The sequence below is a fragment of the Narcine bancroftii genome, chromosome 8 (genome assembly GCF_036971445.1).
Source record: "Narcine bancroftii isolate sNarBan1 chromosome 8, sNarBan1.hap1, whole genome shotgun sequence".
Lineage (NCBI taxonomy): Eukaryota > Metazoa > Chordata > Chondrichthyes > Torpediniformes > Narcinidae > Narcine > Narcine bancroftii.
The window spans coordinates 145,512,148-145,538,789 of NC_091476.1; the positions used below are offsets into that span (position 1 = coordinate 145,512,148).

The window sequence follows — 26,642 nt, forward strand, 5'->3', positions numbered from 1 at the left end:
ACTGCAGCATCACAGGTGCAAATATTGCCAGAAATTACAGGGGTTTTATTTAAATAATTAAATTAGTTCAAAAGAAGAGAAAATGAAGTTGTGTCTATGCTTCATTGTCCATTCATAAATCAGATGGAGGGGAGGAAGAAGTTGTTCATCTTCAGGCTCCTGTGCCACCTTCTTAATGGTAGCAGTGAGAAGAGGCCATAGCCTCGGTGGTGAGGGTCCTTGAGCTTAGAGGCTACTTTCTTGAGACAGCACCTCATAGCTGTCCTTAATGGAGTGAAGATTGATGCCTGTGATCAAATTGGCCAAGTTCACAACTCTCTTTTTTTTAATTTTTCACACAATAAACCATACTGACCAAAATACATACAGACATTTTTCTCTTGAATATATACAGTGTCATTTTCTCCCCTTTTTCCCCCCTCAAGTTCACGACTCTCTGATGTCTTTTCCTACCTGTGCATTGGCACCTCCATACCAGAAAGTGATGCCACCAATCAGAATGCTCTCTATGGTTCACCTGTAGAAATTTACAAGAGTCTTTGGTGACATACCAAATCTCCTCAATCTCCTCACCAAGCATAGCCACTGGCGAGTCTTCTTTGTGATTACATCGACATGGAGGCCCAGGACAGATCTTCAGAGATGTTGACACCCGGGAATTTGAAGTTCTTAATCATTTCCACTGCTGACCCAGTTGATGAGGACTGGTTCATGTTCTCCTGTTTTCCCCCTTTTGAAGTCTATAATCAGTTAGCATTCAATCTTAATGAGCACATCTCTGACAATAAATCCTTTAATGCATCAACAGCTTTCCCGAGAATGAGAATGGATTGGAAAGAATTGAGGAACATTTTTGCACAAACAAGTGGTGGGAACCTGGAACTTGCTGCCTAAAATGGTGGTGAGGAAGAAACCCTCAGCAGACTTAAACAGAACTTGGATGACTGATGAAGATCTATAACCTAGCATTATAGACAAGCAGTTACAAAAATGGATTAATCTGAAGTAGTTTCTTGGCATTTGGCCTCCTTCTAATATCCAATTTCTTGATCTAAAACATAAGTAATGGTGGAACACTTGAGCTGTTCCACCATCCGATAAGATGTTCTTGCTTTCTACTTTCCAGTCTGGGCTCACGCTATGTGGTACAAAAATCTATCTCCGTTTCAGATATATTTGATAATTCAACATCCTCAGCTCTCAAAGATTTATGATTCACTTGGGGAAGGTACTCCTCTTCATTTCAGAGTTAGTTGGTCAACCATTTTCCCTGGGGTTGTGCCTGTCTTGTTGAGGAGCATTCTTTAGAGAAGGCAATCCAAGCAACTTAACTCTTCAGATCGTAAAGGACCAGCAAGGCATGGAGTTGTGTCAAGAGCAGTTAGAGATGGTCAGTGAAGACAAGCCTGGCCAGAGGCAAACATTCATGTGAATAAGATGATAAAGTGGGAATGTTACATGTGTTTGGACAGCTGATTTGTCTTGGCCAGGCATGAATTGAGGCCAATGGCCTGTTCTGTATTAATGGCTCCATGAACAAACTAAGCCCATTCTTTAAATGAGCATTGTGTGCTCTTTTGGTCTCCATTTGGCAGCAGATGAAAACAGTGTAAATTTAACCTCCACATTCATCATTCTGCTCCCCCTTCCATTGATCAAAGGAGTTGCCGATACTAATTAAATGTACTTTAGGCAACAAATAATTTGTGTCCACAGATCTACATCCTAAACTGAGCCCTTCTCTTTAGGACAAATCACTGAAATTACAAAGGGAAAACAAAGTGTCAAATTCCAGTTGTAAGATTCTTCTCGTGCCACACTGCGGCACAAGTTCAGATAGCGGTTAGCACAGTGATAATTCAGCACTGGCGGCCTGGGTTTGAATCCATCGCTGTGTGTGAGGAGTTTGTACATTCTTCCCATGGATTTCCTCTGGGTGATCCAGTTTCCTCCCACATCCCAAATATATATTGAGTTAGTAGGTGAATTGGTCACATGGGTGTATTTGAACAGCACAGGCTGGAGTACAAAAGGGCTTGTTACCACTCTATATCACTAAATTAGAAAAAAAATTTTTTTTTTAAATTCTAATCTACTCCTCCATCTCTCCTAGATATCAAGTATTCTCTGAAAATACAGCTGTACAGAAACAGCACTCAAATTTCCTCCTGCAATGGCTGTTTTACATAACACTTCATTCTCAGTCAAAAATAAATATTATGTAGGCAAACGTCAGAACCCCAATTGCTCACCCACCACTATTAAAAGAACCATATACCATTTGTGCATATATGTCAAATGTGATAATGATTTGATTAAAACAGGCATCAAGTGACTTGTTTGATGCTTCATCAGTCCAGACAGTCCTGCCCTTTAATATAACTTGGATTCCTTCAGGTAAGTGTTTTACTTCCAAGGTATCCCAGGGTTTTTTAACGGAATTAGCATTTTTCTAATCGTACACTGCCTTGTTAGCAAACTCTGGCAGGTCAATATCTTCCTCAACTTTAGAGAGTGCATTTAAAGATCTAAGGACATCTTTATGACTGAGTTGTGAGGCTTGCATATATAATGAGGCTTGGACAGAGCCAAGAAAAAAAATTGGATTCTACGGGAGGAAAACTTCTGACTCCTGTGTTCAGGAGGGCTAACATCTTTCAATCATACAATTGCAATTCAAGAATAAAATTTTCATTTTATATTCATAACTAATTCTTTGCAAAATTTTACAGGGAATTACAGGAATTGAGGAATTGAAAATTAGACTTACAAATAGATAAATCTCCCTTTAATAAACCAAGGTACTCTAAGATAATTAAAAATGAAAGGCATACTTTAACAGATTACAAATATACTGGAGACAGTTAACATTCATTTAGATTTATAATGCATTTTATAGATTTCATCAGCTCTAAGTGAATTGTTCATTGTTAGTTCAAGTTCAAGTTCAAATTCTTGTCAGAGTACATACATGACATCACATACAACCCTGAGATTCTTTTTTCCCTGCGGGCCAGGCAGAATTTCTACTTATCAGTAATGTAAACTGCACTCAAGAAAAGATATATATACAAAAGGGTGAAATGTGAACAAAGAAAGAAATATAAACAAATTGAAGAGCAAATACAGAATAAAAATAATATTCAATAAGAAAAAATGCACAAAGTAAGAGTTCTGAAATGAGCCTCTGATTGAGTCTGTTGTTCAGGAGTCTGATGGTGGAAGGGTAGCAACTGTTCCTGAAACCTGGTGGCATGAGTCTTATGGCACCTAAACCTGGGTGGTGTGGATCCTTGATAATTGCTGCTGCTCTCCAATGGCAGTGTTCCACATAGATTTTCTCCATGATGAAAATAGTTTCTCCTGTGACGGTGGGCAGAGTTTGCCTGTGATGTACAGGGTTGTCACCATGACCTTTTGCAGGGCTTTCCACTCAGAGGTTTTGGTGCCCCCACACCATGCCATGATATAGCCAATCAGCTCACTTTTCACTACATATCTGTTGAAGTTTGCCAAGGTTTACAATGACATACCAAACCTCTGAGAACTCCAGAGGAAGTATAGGGCTGGTGTGCTTTCTTCACGATGACATTGGTTTGTTGCATCCAGGAAAAATCCTCCAAGATAGTGAATTTAAATTTGCTCACCCTTTCCACCTCCAATCCCCCCAATGATCACTGGATTATATATCTCTGGTTTTCACTTCCTACAGTTTATAATCAGCTCCTTAATTTTAGTGACGTTGAGTGAGAGGTACTTGTTAGTGCACCATTCAACCAAGTTTTCAATCTCCCTCCTGTCTGCTTACTCATTGCCCCTTTTTATACAGCCCAGTACTGTGCCATCGTCCGCACTGTGAATTGTCTTTTTTATTGTTTTGGTTAATTTTTGGTTTAGAATGACTCTCTTCAAGTAATTCACACTTACTGTCTAGTCAAATGCACTTGGTCAAATTCAATATTCAAAATTAAAGATTCCTTTTATTGTCATATAATAATACAAAATAAAATGATATACATGATATACCTCAACTTATGCCTGCTGCAAGGCAAACAAAGAGTCGCCATCAGTTCCCTGGTGATCTGATGGACCTGCTCGTACGTCCTATGAACAAGTGGTCTTTTAACCACCAGAAAAATTTCATTAAGGCTGCCTGACCTACTTCCCTCCCTCACTCCAACCCTCAAGATACAATTCTTGCCTCCTGCATTTTGCAAAGACCTCTTGCCCATCTATCTGTTATTTCCTTCCCTTTTAACTGCAGCTTTTCAACAACGCTCCCCACTTCTGAAAGGTTACACCCGATATGTTAACCTCGCTTCTTCACATATTATTCAGCGTTTCCATCTGGACTTGCTTCACAGTTCCAGTATTAACACGAATTTACATCCGATTTATGTTTAATTCACAACATTGTGTCAATTCTCTCTTTCACCCTGTTTCTTATCTGAACAACAAAAATACCTGTGCCTTTCCAATGAAGTTGCCTGCAGCATAGAGTCATGCAGAACAGAAAAGATCCCTTCAGCTTCTAAAAGACTCTTCCCACTCGCACCACACTGTCTTACCCCACATCCCACCCCTTCTGTCAGGAAGAAGATTGAGTGTGAGATCATGCACCACCATTATCAGCCTCCAGCACAAACCCCCCCCCACCAATCACATAATATTGACTCTGCTCTTTTCGAATTGATCTCTCGCTGTAATCCTGCACTTTGTGCTGAACCTGAATTGTCGAGCTGGACTGCTTGCAAAACAAACTTTCTCACTATACATTGACACTTGCCTTGAACTTTTTGAAACACATGAGAGGCAATGGATACTAGAATCTGGAGCAAATGAAAAGAAAAATCAATTGGCAAGGGCAGCATGATAGCATCGCTATGGGGTTCATTCAGGAGCCTGATGGCTGTAGGGAATTTTTTAATTTATATTTTAAAATTTAGACAATACAGCACAGTTACAGGCCCCTGACCCATCAGCCCGTACCACCCAAATACACCAAATTGTCCTACATCCCTAGGTACATTTTGAAGGGTGGGAAGAAACTGGGGTACCCCTTACAGATAGTGCTGGATTTGAACCTGGGTCATCGACGCTGGTACAGCATTGTGCTAACCACTATCCTCACTGTGCAAGCCTGTAAGCTGATGGACACTTTCAACCTCTTGAGCCCCTATGGTAGGAGGGAGAAGAGAATGTGTTCACAGTGTGACCTGAAGAGCAATGGACTCAGGGAGCAGTAATGAAACTGGGTAACTCATTTTCAGTTGGCACAGCAGTTCTGTGGCCACATATTGTGCTGTTAATCACCTCTGGTATCTATTTCTATTTAATTCCATTCATTACGATCACTCAATTGATGTTTGTCTGATTCCTTTCACCCTTTTGCTACCTGTGTTTTTTGGCTTCAATTCTGATCTCCCAGTTACGGCAATGCTAACTGAGGGGTAACTTCACAGAACTATAGAAAATTCTGAGGGGCATAGGGATGGCAAAGAGTCACAGCCTTTTTCCCAGGATAGAGGTCCAATCTAGAAGAAGTGAGAGGGAAACAATGTAAATTAATCAGAGAGGAAACTTTTGCAAATCGAGTGTGGTGGGTGAAAGGCATGAGCTGCAGGAGGAAGCTGTTAACGTGGGTACAACTATGAGGTTTAGGCAGCTAAACAGATACGTACGTGCATGGGTCAAGTTTCGTGGGATATTTGCCAAACACCTTTAAATGGGACTGGCTTGGATTGGCAACTTGGACAGCATGGATAAGTTCGGCTGAAAGGCCTGTCATTGTCCTGTGTAAATCTATCCATTGTGAGAGATAATCTTCACTCACAGCACAGTACAGTTTGTAGGAGGCCATTCAGACAAGATGTTAAACCAAGGTTCCAGTCTGTTATCTGTAATAACCAACTTCTCTGGTGTATTACTCACAGAGCAAGAAGCTATATTACAATTTCTCTCAACAAACAATGCCAAAAAACAGACCTATATAAATAACCTCATTGGGTATTTGTGGAACCACAGCTGAAATGGTTGGCTGCATATCCTAAAGTATAAACAGTAACTACCCTCCAGAAGCACTTCACTGGACCATTGCATTGACTTCCTTATGAATGGGATATGGGTGGAACAGAAAAGAACCCAGTACATAGATAGGACCTTTGACCCATGATAACCACAATGCCATTTAAACTAATCCCCTCTGCCTGCCTATGGTCTGGATCCCTCCATTCCATTGTCTGTTCATGGGTCTGTTGTGGAGACTGTGGAGAGGGTGCAGAAGAGATGTCACCTGGGCGAGAAAGTATCAGCCATGACGGGAGGTTGGACAAACTTGGATTGGAGAGTCGGAGTTGAGGGGAGACCTGTTCAAAGTTTATAAAATTATGAGATGCGTAGATAGGAGATAAGCAGGTAGTCAGTCTTTCTTCCAGGGTGGAAATATCAAATACTAGAGGTCATAAGTCTAAGGAGAGTGGGAGATGTGTGGGGCATGTTTTTACACCCAAACTGGTAGGTGCTGAGACAGGCTACTTGTGGAGATGGTAAATCATTCCAGTCCATGAAGTTTAGGTAATCCCACTGTGTTGTTGGACAAGACGTAAACTCATCGATGAAGAAGGAATCAGCAATAAATGTCCAAATCAAGAGGTGCGCAAGGTATGGTGGCTAATTAAATACTTGTACATATATGAAAATTTTGTTTATGGCAGTGGCAATCAATTTGAGATCAGCAAGCTCCCACAAACAAATGTGGGCAGTATTTTTGCGCTACTGATTGAGTGATGGTTATGTGCAAGACACCAAGGAGGGTGGCACAGTGGCACATCTAGAGGAGCTGCTGCCAGAGAGCCCGATCCAATCCTGACCTTGGGTGCTCTCCGTGCAGACTCTGCCTGCACTCCCTATGATTCCTGGAGTGCTCCCGTTCAATCCCACAACCTAAACACGTGCCAATTGGTAGGTGAATTGTACACCGTGTGTTGGTGAACTGCAAAATCTCGAATGGATGGTTGTTGAGATTGTTGGGTTATTGTAAATGGGTGATTGATGGTCAGTACAAACGTGATAGCAGAAGAGCTTATTTATGCACAGTTTCTGTGCATGACTATGTGAGAAGTTGGCCTGATCCTTAAAATAGTAACAAGGATCTACTGTATCTACCTTTAAAAAAACACAGATTTACTCAGCCCCACCCCCCAACAATTCACCAGGACTTGGATAATGTTTGACTTCAGAGAAAGAGTACCACTCACTAATGCACAGTGATGTCAGTAAAACTTTACAGCATAGCATACAAAACAAAGCTTTTAACTGAACCCTGGTGCATATGACAATAAGCAATTCACTCAGTTCAATTCGTGTTACAGCGAGAGTGCTCAGGAAAATGGATACCATCCCAATCAATGCTGTCCACTTGTTTACTACCACATTCACACTTGTCCACATTCATTCCCTCCACAATCTCAATGCATTTAATATGATAATTCCCCAGAGACTGGTGGAGAAGCTGAGATTTAACACCTTCTCTGCAACTAGATTCTGGACTTCCTAACAGGAAGACCACAGTCTGCCCGGGTCGGCAGCAGAGCGTCGAGCACCATCCCGGTGAGCACTGGCACACCTCAGGGCTGTGTGCTCAGCCCGTTCCTGTTCATGCTACTGACCTTTGACCGCATCGCCAGATCCAGCTCCAATAGAGTCACCACTTGCCGGTGACACAACAGCAGTCGGCCTCATCAGCAACAAAGATGAGTAGCACTACAGAGATTAAAAAAAAACCTTGTGATTCGGTGTGAGACTAACAACCTGAGCCTCAATGTAGACAAAATTAAGGAAATACTCGAGGACTTCAAGAAGACCAGGTATGGCCATCCTCCATTACACATCAGTATCTCTGCAGTTCAATTAACTAGCGATCTATCGTGAACACCCATCTGCTCTCATGTTAGGAAGCCACAACAGTGACTGCCCTTCCTCCTGAGAAGACTGAAGCAGGTAAAGCTACCAGCCACCATCATGTCAACCTTCTACTGGAGCTCTATTGACTGGCTTCATCACATTGTAGTACAGTTGCTGCAGAGAAATGATTCAGAGGACACAGGACCATGAGAGTGGCAGAGAGGATCATTGGAGTCTCCAATCCCCACCCCCCCCCCCGCTCCCCCCCATCGATGTAATCTACTGAGATTGTTGTCTGAAGAGGGAACACAAAATCATTGAGGTCCTCTTCCACCCTGTACACAGCATCTCAGATATTCCTGTCAGGAAAGAGATACAGGATGAAGGAGAAACAACTTCTTCCCATGGGCAGTGAGAATGCTGAACAATCAAAGGAATTGCTCACACTAACCTTTTGAGACTGTCAAATCTATGTATTTGCAAATACAATATGTATATTTGTCCTGCATATGTATTGTTCATATGTGTGTTATGTCTGATTGTTTGTCTCCATGTTTTGCATTGAGGATTGGAGAATTGTACATATGCAATCAGATGACAATAAATTTAACTTAACTTGAATTGACCATGGCCAACACAAAAATACCCTCCCCACCACACTAACTCCCAAAGTGATGATCTCCACCTGCTGGGAGGACAAGGGCAGTGGGTGCCTGGGAACACCATCTGTGCCAAACCTGACAGTGAGATTTCACCATTCCTTCTCCATCGCTCAGACATATGCAAACATTGCCCTTTAAAATGAACCACTGCCAGAAAGAATCCTCTTCATTAAAAAAACATTTCGAGGAAGACGACTTCTCACTTGGTTAAACTTCATTCATCAAAAAGCACAGAAACCTCATTAAGAATTGTCGCAGCGTGAAACATGAAAGTCTGCAGATGCTGTGATTCCAGCAAAAACACACCAAAATGCTGGATGTGAACTAAGCCCGTCTTCTCAGAGTCCATAAAAAGCAAAGATACATTGCCGATGTTTCAGGCCTGAGTCTTTCCTCAGTGAATAACCAGAAAGAATAAGCAGTGTGTCTGTTCACTTGGGATCAGCTGAGGATATTGTCCAAGGAGCAATATCAACAGAGTTTCTGAGGGCTTTAGGAATTGACTTGCATATTTAATTTCAACTGTGTGTTTATTTCCAGTCATATTTCCCAGGAGTTGAATTGTTTATTTAGCATGTGATGCGTTATGATGTGAGAATTTATTGTCATATATAAATATAAGTACAGTGTACAGTTGCACCGTGCATCTTGGCGCCTCACAGTTTGGCGGGCAGCAGCCTCCTTTGAAGAAGACCGCAGAGCCCACCTCACTGACAAAAGGCAAAGGAGGAAAAACCCAACACCCAACCCCAACCAACCAATTTTCCCTTGCAACCGCTGCAATCGTGTCTGCCTGTCCCGCATCGGACTGGTCAGCCACAAACGAGCCTGCAGCTGACGTGGACTTTTTACCCCCTCCATAAATCTTCGTCCGCGAAGCCAAGCCAAAGGAAGACAGTTGCACCAAAATTCTTACTGGCTGCAGCCATGCAGGTACACAGGATACAGCAACTACGTGTATACATTATATTACCATAATGTACCGTGAGACAGAAAAAGAGAAAATAAAAACACAGATAAATATCCACAACTGCAATTAATGCAAAAGAGTGTTGTTTCAATCGTGCAGACAGATGTTTTCATAGAATCGTAGTAAATAATTGCAGGAGAATGCTATTCAGCCCTTGCAGCCTGAACAACCACTCAGTATTAACATGGTTGATCATACAACCAAGTACAGTAAATCCCCTGGTATCGCTCAACTTACAGGGTTTAGTAGATGCCGGAAAAGAGAGATTTCCGGATGCCTAAGACTGTGCGTTGCACGAATGGAGAACTAATAGCGAGGTGTGTTAATTTAAAACTCCTGTATTTTTTACCCATTTATTTTCTACAATTTTTGTACACAAAGACATTTCCTTTGCCCTAAAGAAGTAAACTAATCCAACATCATTATTGAAACAAGAAAGAGAAGCAAAAGAGAGTAGAGAGAAGTAAAACACAAAAGTCTGTAGACACCATGATTGAAGTAAAAACACAATGCTGGAGAAATTCAGTAGGTCAAAGATATATAACCAACATTTCAGGCTTGAGCTCTTATCAAGGTTTGGACAAAATGTAAGCAGGTGCCTGATGAAATGGTGTAGGGGAGAGGGGCAGGGGGAGGAGCATGGTCCCATAGGCAGGAAGTAATAGGTGGTTAAGGGAAGAAGGGCACACCAGCAAGCAGAGGAATGGATATGGTTCTGTGATGGAGAGAGAAGGGGGTGGAGAGAAGGGGGTGGAGAGCAGGAAGAAAGAAGATAAAGGATAGGGAAGAGAGGGAAAAGAGAGTGGCAGTGGATCTCGTTGCCACCTTCAGCACCCCCATAACCTCTGTAGCTGCACGAACCTGACTCCAAGGTATCCAGATTGCACCTCCTTAACCCTTGGTTCCAAATCCCCAAAGGGTTGGAAAGCCGTCAGCATACAAAGTCTCTTGGGAGGCCTGCATGCCTTTGCACCTTCACATATCCTGGACCTGAACACCAGGACCCCAGGAGCTAATACCCAGCAGGATAGAGAGAGGAACTGTGCTGAGGAAACTGACTAATGCCTGAGGGTGCTGAACAGAAATTTGTATTAAGAGGTTCATTTACCAATGTTGTAAATTTACAATTTATATAATTTGTATAATTGTTGAATTCAAATATTGTAATCCTTGCCCACGAAGCACTTCAGCCCCTGTAGACCCCACCGGGACTGGAAAGTCCGCCCACCTTCTGAGAACTAGCTGACCTGAAGAAGAGCAGGCAGTGGGCTCAGATGGATCCCTCAGGGTCACACTGCCTGGACCTATAATTGGTGAGACCCTGGAGCAGACAGACTGGGAGGGGAATGGGGGTGGGGGGGGGTGGATAGTCAACAGAGTCTCATTGGCTGAAGAGTCATAGTTCTGTGCTCTGAAATTAACCATATAACCATATAACCATTTACGGAGCGGAAACAGGCCATGTTGGTCTTTCGAGTCCTCATTGGTTCACTGATTTTGTGCGCCCTCTTCAGGCATTGGTCCCGGTAGATCTTCATTCAATAACGATGGGCGAATTCAATGCAGGTGGAATCAGTCGTAGAAATGTTTGTGAAAGGTGCAATTCAATACTTCTGGGCACATTCAATACAGGGTCAATCTAAAATTTGAAACTCCCTGATTAACCTTCCATGAGGGACCTTGTCAAAGGCCTTTCTAAAGTCCATGTAGACAACATCCACAGCTTTTCCTTCATCAACTTTCCTGGTAACCTCCACGAAAAACTCCATAAGATTGTTTAAACACAACTACCACACACAAAGCCATGTCGACTATCCTTAATCAGTCCCTGGCTGTCCAAATACTTGTAAGTCTGATCTCTTAGAACACCTTCCAATAAATTACCTTTTACTGATGTCAGGCACACCAGCCTACAATTTCAAGGGTTAGTTTTGGAGCCTTTTTTTAAACAATGGAACAACATGAGCTACCCTCCAATCCTCTAGCATCACAACTGCAGTTAAGAACATTTTAAATATTACTGCCAGACCTCCTGCAATTTCTACACCATTCTTAGTTCATTTATTCTGAGCCATAAACTTTTGAATTTCTTCCTGAAATGTTGCTTTCAGAATTCCAATATTAATCCCAAGAATCTCATTGTGATCCGATCTGATTCAATGTCTATTTATATAATCAGGGACACCAAAAGATCATGTCCTATCATCTGCAAAAATGTATGTATACACACCACCTTATTGTTGTATCCCATTTAAAAATTGTAGTTTATATCACTTTTCCTTCTTCCTACTAAAATGTTGCAGTCCTATGCAAGACCTAGCACATTCTTCTGAATTCTGCTATTTTCCTCATACAGTTTATTAAATTGTTGAAGACAATTTCAATGCTTTTATTGTGAAGAAAATTTTGTCTCATCTATTGCTGAATTCAGCATATCAATTTTATTTTGCTCCTTTCCAGTCAGGCATTGAAACTGAATGATTTTAGCAATCTCCTCTATGGATGAAATAGTATTGCGTACCAATGTTGTAAATTTACATCAGGATCGTCTGCAGGACTGCTTTGAATCGGTGGACTGGAACATATTCAAGAACTCATCCAGAGAAATGAATGAATATGCAACAGGTGTCACCAACTTCATCAAGACCTGTGCGGATGAGTGCTCCCCAACCAGAAGCCCTGGATGAATCAGAGAATGCGCAACCTGCTGAGGGCAAGAACAAGGATGTTTAAGGCTGGGGATCAAGATCTTTGTAAGAAGTCCTGGTACAACTTGTGGAAGGCCATTTCCGAAGAAAAATGGCAATTCTGGAGGAAGCTAGAGACAGAGACAGATACATGCCAGGTATGGCCAGCTAGGGCGTGCAGGCCATTACAGCCTACAAAGTGAAGGTGAACACTATAGATGGTTACGATGCTTCATACCTTCTATGCCCACTTTGAGAAGAAGAACCAAATAATGCCTACTAGAATCGCTGATAAGGCTGAGGACCCTGTTATATCTGTCTCTGAGAACAATGTCAGAACATCATTCAAGAGGGTGAACCCTCGCAAGGCATCAGGCCCTGACAGCATACCTGGCAGGGGACTGAAAATCTATGTCAACCAACTAGCCAGAGTGTTCACGAACATTTTTAACTTCTCATTGTGACAGTCAGAGGTTCTCACCAGCTTCAAAAGGGCATCAATTGTCCTGGTACCCAAGAAGAGTAGCGTGGGCTGCCCCAACGTTAACTGCCCAGTAGGACTAACTTCTACTGTGATGAAATGCTTCAAGAGGCCGGTCATGGCCAGAATTAACACATACCTACGCAAAGATCTGGACCCACTGCAATTCTCCTATCGTCACAATCGCTCCACAACAGATGCAATATCATTGGTTCACCACTCAGCTCTGGATCAACTCAAAAACAGCAATTCCTACATATGGGTGCTCTTCATCGATTGCAGCTCGGAATTCAATACCATTATTTCCTCAATGCTGGTCAAGAAGCTACAAACTCTAGCCCTTTGTACCCCCCCTCCCCCCCCCCCACCACCGTTGCAACTGGATCTTTGACTTTCTCATTGAAAGACCAAAGTCAGTGCGAATTGGAAACATCTCCTCCTCACTGATCATCCCCCCAGGCACACAATTCCAATGTCATCTACATGTTGGACACCACTATTGTCAGCAGAATCACATATGGCAATGATGAAGTGTACAGGAGGCAGATAGATTAGCTCATTGAATGGTGTAATGACAAACAAACTTGCGCTCAACGTCAGCAAAACAAAGGAGATGATTGTAGACTTCAGGAAGAAGTCAGGGGAATGCAGCCTGGTCCTCATCAAGGGCTCAGTAGTGGAGAGGGTGAAGAACTTCTAATTCCTGGGTATCAACATCCTCAAGGATCTGTCCTAGAACATCCATGTTGATGCAATCACAAAGAAGGCTCACCAGTGGCTATACTTCGTGAGGTGTCTGAGGCAGTTTGGTATATCATTGAAGACCCTCGTAAACTTCTACAGGTGTATCATGAAAACATTCTGGCTGGTTGCATCACTGCCTGGTATGGAGGCGCCAACTCTCAGGTCAAGAATAAACTCCAGATGGTTGTTAACTCAGCCTGCAACATCACAGGCACCAGACTTCACTCCAACGAGGACATCTACATGAGGCAGTCTCTTAAAAAAGTAGCCTCTATCCTCACAGACCCCCACCACCCAGGCCATGCCCTCTTTACTTTGCTACCATCAGGGAAAAGGTACAAGAGCTTAAAGACAAGCACTTAGCAGCACAAGGACAGCTTCTTCCCCGCTGCCATCAGATTCCTGAATAATCAATGAACCAAAGACACTGCCTTGCCTTACTTTTTGTGCACTATTATTAATTATTTTATTTTATTTTTTATAGTAATGTGGTAAGGTAATTATAATCTGAATGTTTGCAATATGACGCTGATGCAAAACACTGAATTTCATGACGTCCATGAACAATAAATCCTGATTCTGTACTCTTTTATTTAGTTGACTTTTAGTATGCATTCTTATGTACTCTGCTTTTTTTCCCTTGATGTGGAATTTCAATAAAAATATTGAAAAAAAAAGCAATCTCCTGTCAGAAGCAATTAGATTCAGTCCTGTTCCCTGCAGATATCCCTAGAGCCCTCTGTTTACTCCAGATGAAGCTAGATTTTGAATGTCTAATTAGTATTCCAGTGCTAGAGTTGCACTCGTGACAAGTCAACCTTTGTGTTAAGGTCAAAAAGAATAGTCCACTCTACCTCAGAATTCACTCAGTTCTTTCTGGTTGGTGCACAAATAGTTATTGATCTGCTCCTGCAGCTGGCTTCTTCCCCGTCTCTGTGAGCTTTGGACGTGCTTTGTTTTGTCACATTAGCTTTTCAGAGTGACCCAAATAATCCATGTGATTAAATGTCCCGTGTAAAGATAAGTTCAAGAGACTTCTTGGATTTAGAAGGAAAGAATATTTCCTGAAGCACCTAACTCACTTTGAAGTGTGCACACCAGTGATGTCTGCCTCAACCATGCCACAGATGTTCACATATTACAAGGGAGACATGGTAGCCCAGCTAATCGAGACCCATGTTTGATCCTAACCTCAGTTGCTGTCTGTGTGGAGTTTGCACATTCTCCCTCTGGGGGCACTGCTTTCCTCCCATATCCCAAAGACTGACCGGCAGGTTGTTTGGTTTATGGACTGCAGTAATTCACTCCATTGTTCTGTGCAGTATAATGCACTCCACTGATACACTGTATACCAGTGGTTTTCAAACATTTTCTTTCCACTCACAAAACATTTTAAGTAATCCCTATGCTGTAGGTGATCTGTGATTAGTAAGAGATCATTTAAAGTGGTATGTGAGTGGAAAGAAAACATTTGAAATCCATTGTTTTAATCATACCTAACTGACTCATTATGTGCACCGTTTCATAACTTCAAAGGAATGGGTTAATGACAATTTTTCTCAAGCAAAAAATTTCAGTAGCAATTGGGTCTAGAACAGTGATTGTCAATCTTCCCTTCCCACTCACATACCACCTTAAGTAATCCCTTACTAATCACAAGTGCACCGATGGCATAGGGATTACTTATGGTGGTATGTGAGTAGAAAGAAAAAGTTTGAAAACCACTGTATACCACTGCAGCAACTTATCTGGGCCAATTTCACAACAGCCCCCACACCTGTGATGTCTAATGTCAAGGATAAAGGCAGGAGGTGTTTGGAACACCACCAGGAACTTCGCTGTAAGACACACACCATCCTTAATTGGAAATTGATCACAGTTCCTTCATCAGCACCAGGTCGAAATCCTCAAACTCTCTCTCTCTGTCTCTCTGTCTCTGTCTCTGTCTCTGTCTCTCTCTCTCTCTCTCTCTCTCTCTCTCTCTCTTAGATCATGTGTCGCCATAGCGTCTCCTGATCACATTCAAAGGCAGCAAATGTTCTGGAATTAGTGAGCCACCATTTGGATGAGAATCACGTATCGGAACCAGGATTTGAGTGGGTGCTGAGGGCAAGAAGGGCTCCCAAAAGGCCTCGGATGTCAAAGCCTCTCAGGTATCGGAAGTTTGAATCTGGAGCTTGGGTTGCCGATGGATCAAAGGAGGATTTGTGCAGCTGCAGAGGCTGTGAGAGGTGAATCCACGGATACTCAGCATCTCTGAAGGGACTCTCTTTTGCTTTTCTTTCTCCTATTGTTAGTGGGCAATGCTCATGGCCAATCTATGTTTGCCTTGCAGCAAACAAAAGTTGAAGTGTATCGTGCATATTACATTTTCATGCATAATTACGTCAATAAAAGGAACCTTGAATAAACCAAATTGAAAAGACAAACCTTTGTTTCTGACCTCATGCATGAGAGAACACAAAGAAAGAACCTCAAGGCTATTCTCTAAGCACAAATGCAAGACCAGCACCACCTCATTCGAGAAGATGGCCTGGGGCTTTTCTCGATAAAACAGGAATCACCTGCAGACATCCCAGCACTTTGAAATCACATGATGGCAGTACGAATTGGAAACTGAGGAACAGTCGAAACTGTGTGTGGTCAAACATCATCTTGCCCACTGAGGTCAGGGATGTAGCTTGATGCCACTGCAGTGTTTGCTGACCCTAGATGGGAGAGCCACAAAGAAATTTTTCCTTGCAATTCAATCATTCTAGAGTACAAAGTGTTGGGAATGAAGGAACAACAATGACTCAATGACACATACCCTAGTGTCGTGGTCCTGTGTTTTCTTGGCCTGTGCTGGTCTATATCCAATCAACTACAAGCCACCACCAGATGGGGACCTAATCACCAAGGACACTCATTAACACAATCTCAGGAGATTTTATAACTGCACTAGGAATTGGAAGGGCACAATCTCTTGTGCATTCTTCAGATAACGTGATTGCAAAAAGCTATGAATAGCCTTACATTCACTGGTAACTTGATCAGCCTCAACATGGTTTAATCTAGCACTGTCAAAATAAAGATTAGGGCGATTCACCTAATATTCAGCGAGGAGGTTCAGATAAGAAACAAAACATTGATTGGACTGTTGATTCGAGCCCAGCAAGTCCAGACAATGAGACTCTACACCATGGTGTGCTACTTTTTACAAGATTCTGATGGTTTACTGTGGGTTTGAACATGCAGCTGTGTATCACTATCAGGAGAAAGCAAGAAGAATATAGAACCGTTAAACAGCACAAGATGGTGCCTTCAATAGAGCTGCTTCCTTGTAGCATATGTAGCCAACCGCTACAAAGAAGCACACAGTGTGGCAGGTTAAGCTCACTCTTTTATTAGGGCTGGAAAGGCTGCTTTTATACTGTTCAAGTTCCCGTCGTTTTTGCTGATTGACTGAGTCAACCGTATGAATAGCAATAGCGGGTGGGAACGTTCATGCATATGAATGCCCTTCTTCCTCAGCCTGTTTCTGCTGAGTTAGCTGGGCAGTTTGACCAGCGCCATTTTAGGGTTCTGGGACTGATGCTGGGAGTCACTTTACCAATCGCTGTCCATGTCTGCTGTCGCGCGATGTGCTGGCCCGATCTCCGCAATTGTGGGCCGCCACACATAATCAAATAAAATTTGATACTGATATATTGTAGAGATGACCAAAGGTTTGGGATAAGGAGGAGGTTTTAAGCAGGAAGAAGCAGAGGTGGAGAGGTTAAGAAAGGGATTCAGAGCTTTGGACATTAGCTGCCAAAGCCACAGATGTAAGTGATGGAGTGAATGAATTTAAAAATGCAGCAACCGCCAGATTTGGTCTTGGGAGAGAATATAGAACATAAAACACGACAGCACAGTAGAGACCCTTCAGTCCTTGATGTTCCTTAAAAAAAATGTAATAAACTCTCCCTGTCTCATAACCATCTATTTTTATTCCATCCATGTGCCTAAAAGTATCTTAAATGGTCCGAAGGTTTCAGACTCTACCACTATCACTGGCCAGGCATTCCATGCACCCACAACTCTGTGTAAAAGGCTTTCCCCTGCCGTCTCCCCTAAACTTCCCTCCCTTCACTTTATACGGATGTCCTCTAGAGTTTGCCCTGGGGGAAAGGAGCTGGCTGTCGACTCTATCTAGGCCTCTCCTAATCTTGTAGACCTTTTTTCTGTTGAGGGGGTGCATGGGGTTGTGGAGTGGAGAAAAGATTACAAAGGAAGGGATGCTTTTCCCAAAATACTCTAGATTTCAGATTTAAATACATGACATCACATACAACCCTGAGATTTTACTTCCGCGGGCGAGGCAGAATTACTTCTTATTGGTAATGCAAAAAAAAACTGCACACAGCATAAACATGCAAAAGAGAAATCTAAACAGTTAACAAATGTAAACAAACTGACTGTCCAATACAGAAAGAATTAAAAACTCAATAAAGTGCAAAAGTAAGAGTCCTTAAATGAGTTTCTGGTTGAGTTTGTCATTGAGGAGTCTGATGGTGGAGGGGTAACAGCTGTTCCTGAACCTGGTGGTGCGAGTCTAGTGGCACCTCAACCTCTTTCCTGATGGTAGCAGTGAGAACAGAGTGTGTGCTTGTTGGTTTGGATCCTTGATGATTGCTGCTGCTCTCTGATGCCAGCGTTCCACATAGATTTTCTAGATAGTGGGAAGGGTTTTGGCTGTGATGACCTAGGCTGTGTCCACTACCTATTGCAGGGCATTACACTCAGGAGTATTGGTGTCACCATACCAGAGCATGATACAGCCAGTCAGCACACTTTCCACTGGATATCTGTAGGAATTTGCCAGGGTTTCTGGTGTTCATACCAAACCTCCGCAAATTCCTGAGGAGGTAGAAGCACTGATGTGCTTTCTTCATGATGCCAAAATGGTGTAGGGTCCATGAAAGTTCTCTGAAATAGTGACTCCCAAGAAATTAAATTTGCTCATCCTCTCCACCTCTGATTCCTCCATTGATCACTGGGTTGTATAAATCTGTTTTTCCCTTCCTGAAGTCAACATTCAGCTCCTTAGTTTTGGTAACATTGAGTGCAAGGTTGTTATTGGTGCACCATTCAGCCAAGTTAGAAATCTTCTTCCTTCCTGTTTGATGACTCATCATCTTTCTTTACACAGCCAATTAATTAGAAAAATAGTCAGACTTGTGAGGTGATCTGTTTTAGGGATACAGGAACAGTAATATAAACAAAAGCAGTAAGTTAGGCAGCATCTGTGGAGAGAAATAAGATCAGGTCACTTAACTGAAGCATTAACTCTGCTTCTGACTCCACAGATGCCACCCGACTTGTTGAGGATGTCCAGCCTTTCCTATTTTTAATCTGAGATTCCCAGGGTCTCTTTTGGTTCTGTTCTGTGGATGTTGGCTGAGTGATAAATACTGTACACAATCCCAGGAAATCCTGCTATCGGGTCTTTTCCTCCCAGCTGAGATGGGAACGGTTGCCTTGCTTTAACACTTGATCCAAAAGGTACTGCTACTGACTACGCACCACACCCTCAGCTCTGTACCAGGCGTGAGCCCAGAGTTTGAGCTCAAGTCCCTGAAGTTGGAGTTAAACAAGAAAGTCTGCAGACGCTGACGTTGAGTGGAGAAACTCAGCAGGTCACGCACTGTTCATAGGAAGCAAAGGGTAACCAATATTTCAGGACTGGGGCCTTCCTCAAAGAATGGGCAAAAATAAGCAGGTTTCTGAATCAAAGAGTGAATAGGGGGGAGGGGTGGAAAGGGGCAGGGGGAGGAGCTCAGGGTAACAAGTGGAGGCCATAGGTTGATGTAGGTGGGAGCGTAGAAAAGAATAAAAACCTGAGGTGTTTGAGGGAGAAGGTAGCTTTCAAGTGGAGAGGGAAGGAAAGGGGGCATGGAGCTGAAAGAACAGAGAGAGACAAGATAGAGGGAGTTTACGGGAACTGAAGTTGATGTAATGCCATCTGGTTGGAGACTGATGAGACTGAATATAAAGCAATGTTCATCCAGTTTGTGGGTGCACTTGGTTTGCCTTTGACTCACAGCCCACTGCCCTTTGTCATTGCATTGCTGATAGCAACATCTCAGTATCACAACCCCAGCAATGCAAACTTACTCTTCCAGTGCCACACCTTGCCCCCCAATACAAACATCAGGTGCGTTCATACCACTAGGAGACAGCAGGTCTAGAACAAAACCTCTCATGAAGACTTACTAAGGAATGGAATCAACTTGCCACACGAAAAAGCCAAAAAGCAAAGGACTATCTCCAAGACTTCACAACAATAGCCCACCCTGCTTTCCAACATTACCTTTAACATCTGCCAACATGGCTGCAGCTCAATCAACTCCTCTGACAACTGAGAACACAAAATAATAAAATCTGTAAAAAAAAATATTCTTGATCCCAAGGGATCATGAAGGACAAATGTAACCCTGAAGATTTCCATGAATTAATGTAGCTATATAAATTAATTTTTATTTTTTTAAATAATTTTTAAAAATTTAGGCCATTTTGGCCCATGAGTACATGCTGCCCAATTTACACCCAATTATCCTACACCCCAGTACATTTTGAAGGGTGGGAGGAAACCAGAGCCCCCAGGGAAAATCCACGGGGAAACTGTACAACCTCATTACAAACAGCGTGGGATTCGAAACCCCGTCCCAATCGCTGGTGCAGTAAACGTTTTGTGCTGACCGCTACACCAATCATGCTGCCCCAATTGAGAAACTTGCTGGTTATGCCACTGAAATACACAGATTGAACAACTCCTCTCCTGAGCTCATCACAAAATCGAAACTTGGTGCTATAGAATTCAAAAGTTTGACCTGGGTAATCAGTAGCTTCCCAGATGATTACTATGACACAGCAGGCAAGATAATATGGTGCCATTGGAGGTTAGCCACAGGTTGGTAAAGTGTCTGGAACTGGGTTGATTAGAAAGGAACTACAAGACTGAACAGACAAGATTTGTTATGTAGACTGGCCAAGCTGTAAGTAGAAGGACTAAGTTTGGACAGGCACATTTGTGTTTTATTTTAAAGTGCAATGGAAAATGTGACCTTGAAGCTTTGCTGACAATTGCAAATCTCCCTGCCCTTAAAGCAATGTACACACTGGCATCACCGGGCTGGAACGAGCTCTGCTCAGCACACGATCTGACTGAGAATGCTTAGACAAGTTAAACTCAGACTGAAATTAGTTTTGTCCCTTTCTACAAAAGCAGTATTAGGATGTATTTCTGCTCCACTTCATGTTCAGATCGTAACTTGTAGAACCGTGGTAGAGAGATGTGACTTTGGTGATTAGTGCTGTAAGAATGACTGTCAATTGTGGTCGATACCCAGCCGACTATTGAGAGGGAAGTTCAACAGGTGGCCAATCTCTTTCATGGCATCAGCCCAAGTTTCCAGACCCAAGCAACTTTGCGGCACAGACTGAGGCCTTTGGCTTCACTGTGTGAGCTCTTTGATGGAGATTTCCAGTTAGACCAACTCCTCTGCTTGTTCCATGTAGCTCTGCTATACTTTCCCCAACCTCCCGCCACTGCTACCCCTTCACATTCTGCATTGGGAGGAAAAGGTAAATTATACTTACTGTTGAACCTGCTCCAAACACCTGTTCAGACAATGTATTGGCTCATCATATCTCACAGTCATAAAGTTGTACGGAAGGGAAACAGGTCATTTGGCCCCATATGTCCATGCTGACCCCATCCATCTCATCTTCTATCACTTGGCCTATAGACTTCACCAAAGTGATTCAATTGCATTTTTAATTTTTTTATCTTAAATTTAAAGTTAGACATACAGCACGGTAAGAGGTCCTTTTGGCCCACGACCCCATGCCGCCCAATTACATCCAATTAATCTACAAACCCTGAAACATTTTGAAGGGTGGGAGGAAACCAGAGCACTTGGAGGAAACCCATGCAGACACTGGGAGAACATACAAACTCTTTATAGGCAGCACGGGATTCGAACACAGTTACTAGTGCTGTAATAACATTGCACTAACTGCTACTCTGCCCTTAAAAGCTGTGAATGACTCTGCTTTCATCAATCTGTTGGGTAGAACATCCCAGGTTTTGACCAGGTAATCACAAAGAAGGCTCGCCAGCTACTATAATTTGTGAGGTGTCTAAGGCAGTTCAGTATGCCACTGAAGACTCTCATAAACATCTATGGTGTACGACGGAGAGTATTCTGGCTGGTTACATCACTGCCTGGTATGGAGGCTCCAACTCTCAGGACAAGAATAAACTCCACATGGCTGTTAATTCGGCCTGTGACGTCATAGGCACCAGACTCCACTCCATCGAGGACAATTACATGAGGCAGTGTCTTGAAAAAGAAGCCTCTATCCTCAAAGACCCCCACCACCCAGGCCACGCCCTCTTCACTCTGCTACCGTCAGGGAAAAGGTGCAGGAGCCTAGAGACGAGCACTCAGTGGCACAAGGACAGCTTCTTCCCCACTACCATCAGATTCCTGAATAATCAATGAACCAAAGACACTGCCTTACTTTTCATGGACTATTAGGGTTATTATTATTTTATTTTTTATAGTAATGTCATAAAATGGTTATAATATAAATGTTTACACTATGACGCTGCCGCAAAAAACTAATTTCATGACTTGTTCATGACAATAAATCTTGATTCTGTTTCTGATTCTCATGGGTGGTAAAGGTCCCATCTAACTCGTTTACCCCTTACCCTAAATCTATGACTTCTAATTTTATTCACCTGATAAGAAGAAGTTTCCTATGGTCTCTTTGATCTACATTCTTTGCAATTTTTGTTGACCACCATTATATCCCTTCCAGGGAGATCAGACCCAGCCTATCCTGTTTCTCCTCACAGCTGAAACAGTCTACCCAAGGAAGCATCCTGGTGATTCTCCTTTGCACCTTCTCAACCACAACCACATCTTGCTGCATAAAGAAATATCTCATGTCTTGGTTAGTGACGTGATTAGCTTTAATCTTTGCCCTCTTCTCACCTGGAGAACTCCTAACCTCATCCATTGTCCAGCCAATTATGAAGGTAAACATTTCCATTAAATCTCCTGTTATGTAGAGAGCAGCCCCTCCAATGCTAATCCACAAAACTGGAATCTTTTAACTTTGCTTCCATTTTACTGCATCTCTATGTGGGGACATTTTTTCAAAAGTGTAGAAAAAGATTAAGTTCGATATCTGTCAGAATTCTTCATGACTTTGACAATATACTAGGCAATGAAGACTAGGAGTTGCAAGGCTGCGGTCTTAACAGTCTGGCGTTTAATCCCAGATCTAAACAAATGAATTATTCGATGAGCTCCAAGTAGAGATGCTACCTAGAGACACAAGAAACCACGGGGCCGCACGGTTAAGTGTTACAGCGCCAGCAATCGGGAACGGAATTTGAATCCCATGCTATCTGTAAGGATGAGTTTTCCTCAGTTTATCCATTTTCTTCCCACCGTTCAAAAAACATACCTGGGATTGTAGGTCAATTGGGTGTAATTGGGGAGCACAGGCTCATGGGCCATAATGGTATGTATGTCTAAATTTAAATTTGAATTTAAGAAAATGCAGATGCTATCCACATTAGTTCCATTTGCTTATATTTGTCCCACATCCCTCTACACCAGCCATTCTCAACAGGGGGCCTATGCTCCCCTACCCCACCCCACCACCACTCCCCCCCACCCCCGACCCAGGGGCCACAGCACATTTAAGTAAAAGCCTTCTTTTCTTTTCACCTCTTGTAATGTAAATATTTTCATGTTTCTTTTATATTTAGTCAGTAGGAGAGATGTATGGAAGAAACCAAAACTTGATGGCTTCCCAGGGATGCTAAAAAAAAAAGATATGGAATGGCTGCTCTAAACCCATCTAATCCATGTGTCATCCATATGTTTCTTAAGCATTACATAGCACGTGCCTCAACCACCTCCTCCTCCCATACTCACATGGCCAACAATTTCAGTGCTGCGTCACACCCTCATGCTCATATGTCTGTCCATGGCCTCATGTACTATTCCACCAAGACCACCCATAAATTTAAGGAACATCACATGATTGTCCGTCTGGCACTCTCCAGCCGGATGGCATTAGCATCGACTTTTTTGGTTTCTGCTAACCTGCTCTCCTCTCCCCTTCCCTTCCCTTCCTCCTGTCAGCTCTCCACCCCCTTTCCTCTCTAATCACCCAACAGTCCCTCCTCCCCTTGCTTGCTGCTTTGCCCTCCCTCCCTTCTCCATCTATTACCTCCTGCCTTTGCGATCACGCCTCCCACCCCCACCCTTTTATTAGGATGCCTGCCGACATTTTTCAATTCCTTGATGAAGAGCTCAAGCCCAAAATGTCAGTTAAGTATTTTTATCTTTGCTGTATAAAAGACGCTGTGTGACCTGTTGAGTTTCTCCAGCGTTGTGTTTTTACTACCACCTTCTCCACCATCCCATTCCACACACCCACCAACCTCTGTGTAAAAAAGTTACCCCCTCAGCTTTCAATTAAATCTCTCTCTCCTCACCTCAAACCTATGTCCCTGTGGTTACTCTGGGCAAAATACTCTGTGCTTTCACCCGATCATAGTCACTCCTACTGGATCGATGTGTCACACACCTAAAATAACTGTTGAGCCTGCTCTCGCCACTTGTCAGCTGATGCACTCCAGGTTGTCAACACTAGCCACACAAAAAAAAACTTTTGCCTCACCCCTGACTCTTTTACCCTTCTCAACTGCTTTAAATCTCAGTCCTCTAATTATCCACTGGAAAACTCTTTCTCCCTACAAAATCCAAACCCCTCATTTCATTTTGAAACCCCTTCTCCCTCTCTGCTCTGAGGAGAACAGTCTCATTTGTTAGTGTCTCCACCATGAAAGTGTGCGAAACACAGCAGGGCATGGCACCATACAACGACTTACCTATAAATCATTAACAAATTGCCTGCACCTCATAGCTAGGGCCCATTTCACTGATCAATTAAATTGTGTTTCGACTTAACCTCTTGCATTGACTTCTGCTTGTCAGTGAGAACATGGCATTCGAGTGTGGATTTTGAATATTTTCATGGTTGTTGACATTTTCAAATCAGCCACATAAAATTATGAATCTGGTCTTTGAATTGAGGCTGTTATCTGTGGCCTCCATTGCTCAGCTGCAAGCTCTCCAGGAGACTGATTTTCTTCATTTTCACTAAAGGTCAGTGAGTGCTGGCCTGCTCATATTTTCACCCCTAACGAGCATTCACTGTTGTTTCTACCACTGGGCAGGTTGGCAGCATTTCTCTCCAGCTCAGAATTATAGCTCTGGTTGCTGGTGTGAGACAGTTTGTAACATACCACTATAAAAATAGTAAGTAGATTAGCATGGATCAAGTAAGAGGGTGGAGGTCACATATTTGCAAAAGAATTTAAAAGCAAAAGCGTCCAGCCAGGCAATTAGTTTTGTAGATCCAGAAAGCTATTCCTTTCAATCGCTTCTTTTAAACAGCAATGTTTAATGTATTCCAAATGGATTGGAATGAGGTATTCCTGCATGGCTCAATATTTTTCTGCATGATGCCATTTTGCCCTGCAAAAGTTAGTGGACACAGCCAGGACATCACATGTAAAACACACCCCGCCATCGAGAACATCTACTGGGAAAGCTACCATCAGAGAGCAGCAGCGGTCATCAAGGATCCACACCAGCCAGCATAGCCCTGTTCTCGCTGCTGCCATCAGGAAAGAAGTCCAGGTGCCACAAGACTCGCACCACCAGGTTCAGGAACAGCTGCTCCCCCTCCACCATCAGACTCCTCCACGACAAACTCAACCAGGGACTCTTAAAGGACTCTTGTGCAATTTATTGATTGTATTTTTTTCATGTATTACACAATCAGTTTGTTTACATTTCTTTATTTGTTTACATCTGTACATTGAGTCCAGTATTTTTTTGCACAACCAATTAATTCTGCCTCACCTGCTGGAAAAAGGATCTCAAAAAGGATGTATGTGACATCATCTATGTATTCTGATGATAAATCTGAAATCTGAGTCTGAATTATATGTCGTTTCAACACAGATATTTTATCTTCTTCAGATTTGCAGATTAGGAAATAATTCTATCCTTCCAAAAACCTTATACAAAACTGCTCTTTTTCTTCCACAGTTTGAATCGATGGTGTAACCACAACTTGTAAATTATACAAAATATCCGGAGTAAATTCAAAAGGATTTCAATGAGCAAATATGAAGGTGATAACCCAACGCTCAGTTAAAGACATATATTCAAGGTAGTGGAGAGGTTCAGGCAGGGAATTTCAATGACAGCAACCCTTCATCAAAACCAATTCTGGACTCCATCATTTAGAGTCTCTCGTGTGTCTGCTCAAAGGAAATGATAAAAATTTGCCACTAATTGTAATTTTCCTGCGTTCATCATACAGCAGCCACTCAGTCTAGACGAGCAGGGAATGACTTTAAGTAGATTCCCTAATTAACTTTAAAATAGCACCTTAATTTTAGGAGTGGTTGAAAGGCAAGTTCAGAACCATTGCACTTTTGCACCATTGGAACAGCTCTTCTAATTAATTTCAAAATCATATTTTCTACTTTTAGAATTGACTATTACTAGGCTGTTACTTTTTACGTTTGCAGTACAGAAAAGTACTGGAGAAATGTGCTAGGGGCGGCACAGTTATTGTTACAATTAACAGAGTGCTGTTGCAGCACCTGTGTCCCAGGTTTAAAGCCGGCGCTGTCGGTAAGGAGTTTGTGTGTTCTCCCCGTGTAAGTGTGGGTTTCCTCTGGGTGCTCCGGTTTTCTCCCACCCTTCAAAATGCATGGGGGTTGTAGGTTAATTTGGTGTAATTGGGCAGCATGGCTGGTGGGCCAGAAGGGCCTATTACCATGCTCTATATCTAAAAAATTTTTAGACTAAATTAAATGCAGCAGGCCACACAGCATCCATAGAAAGTAAAGACTTTTTTTGAATATTTTATTTAAATTTTTTCCATACAAATAGTACATGATATCAATAAACACATTAAAATTACAAACATGATGGTTTTAAACTCCCATCCCTAAAACCCCAAGACCCCCTCCCTCTTCATAAAAAAGAGGGTAATATAACTAAAGGTATAAAAAGAAAAAGAAATTCTTTGGATTTCAGAGAAAGATGTCCAGCATAAAA

The 26,642-nt window shown here is 42.5% G+C and overlaps 1 long non-coding RNA gene across 1 annotated transcript in view; it reads right to left on the minus strand.

The window, feature by feature from the left end:
• Positions 1–25,251, minus strand: part of LOC138741876 (uncharacterized) — a 42,615-nt gene extending 17,364 nt beyond the window's left edge. Inside the window, exons 1-2 of the long non-coding RNA XR_011343838.1 lie at positions 25,121–25,251; positions 7,668–7,761 (exon numbers count right to left, since the gene is read on the minus strand). This is a non-coding gene — a long non-coding RNA (uncharacterized lncRNA). The remainder of the gene's footprint in view (positions 1–7,667; positions 7,762–25,120) is intronic.
• Between the last annotated feature and the right edge of the window lie 1,391 nt (positions 25,252–26,642).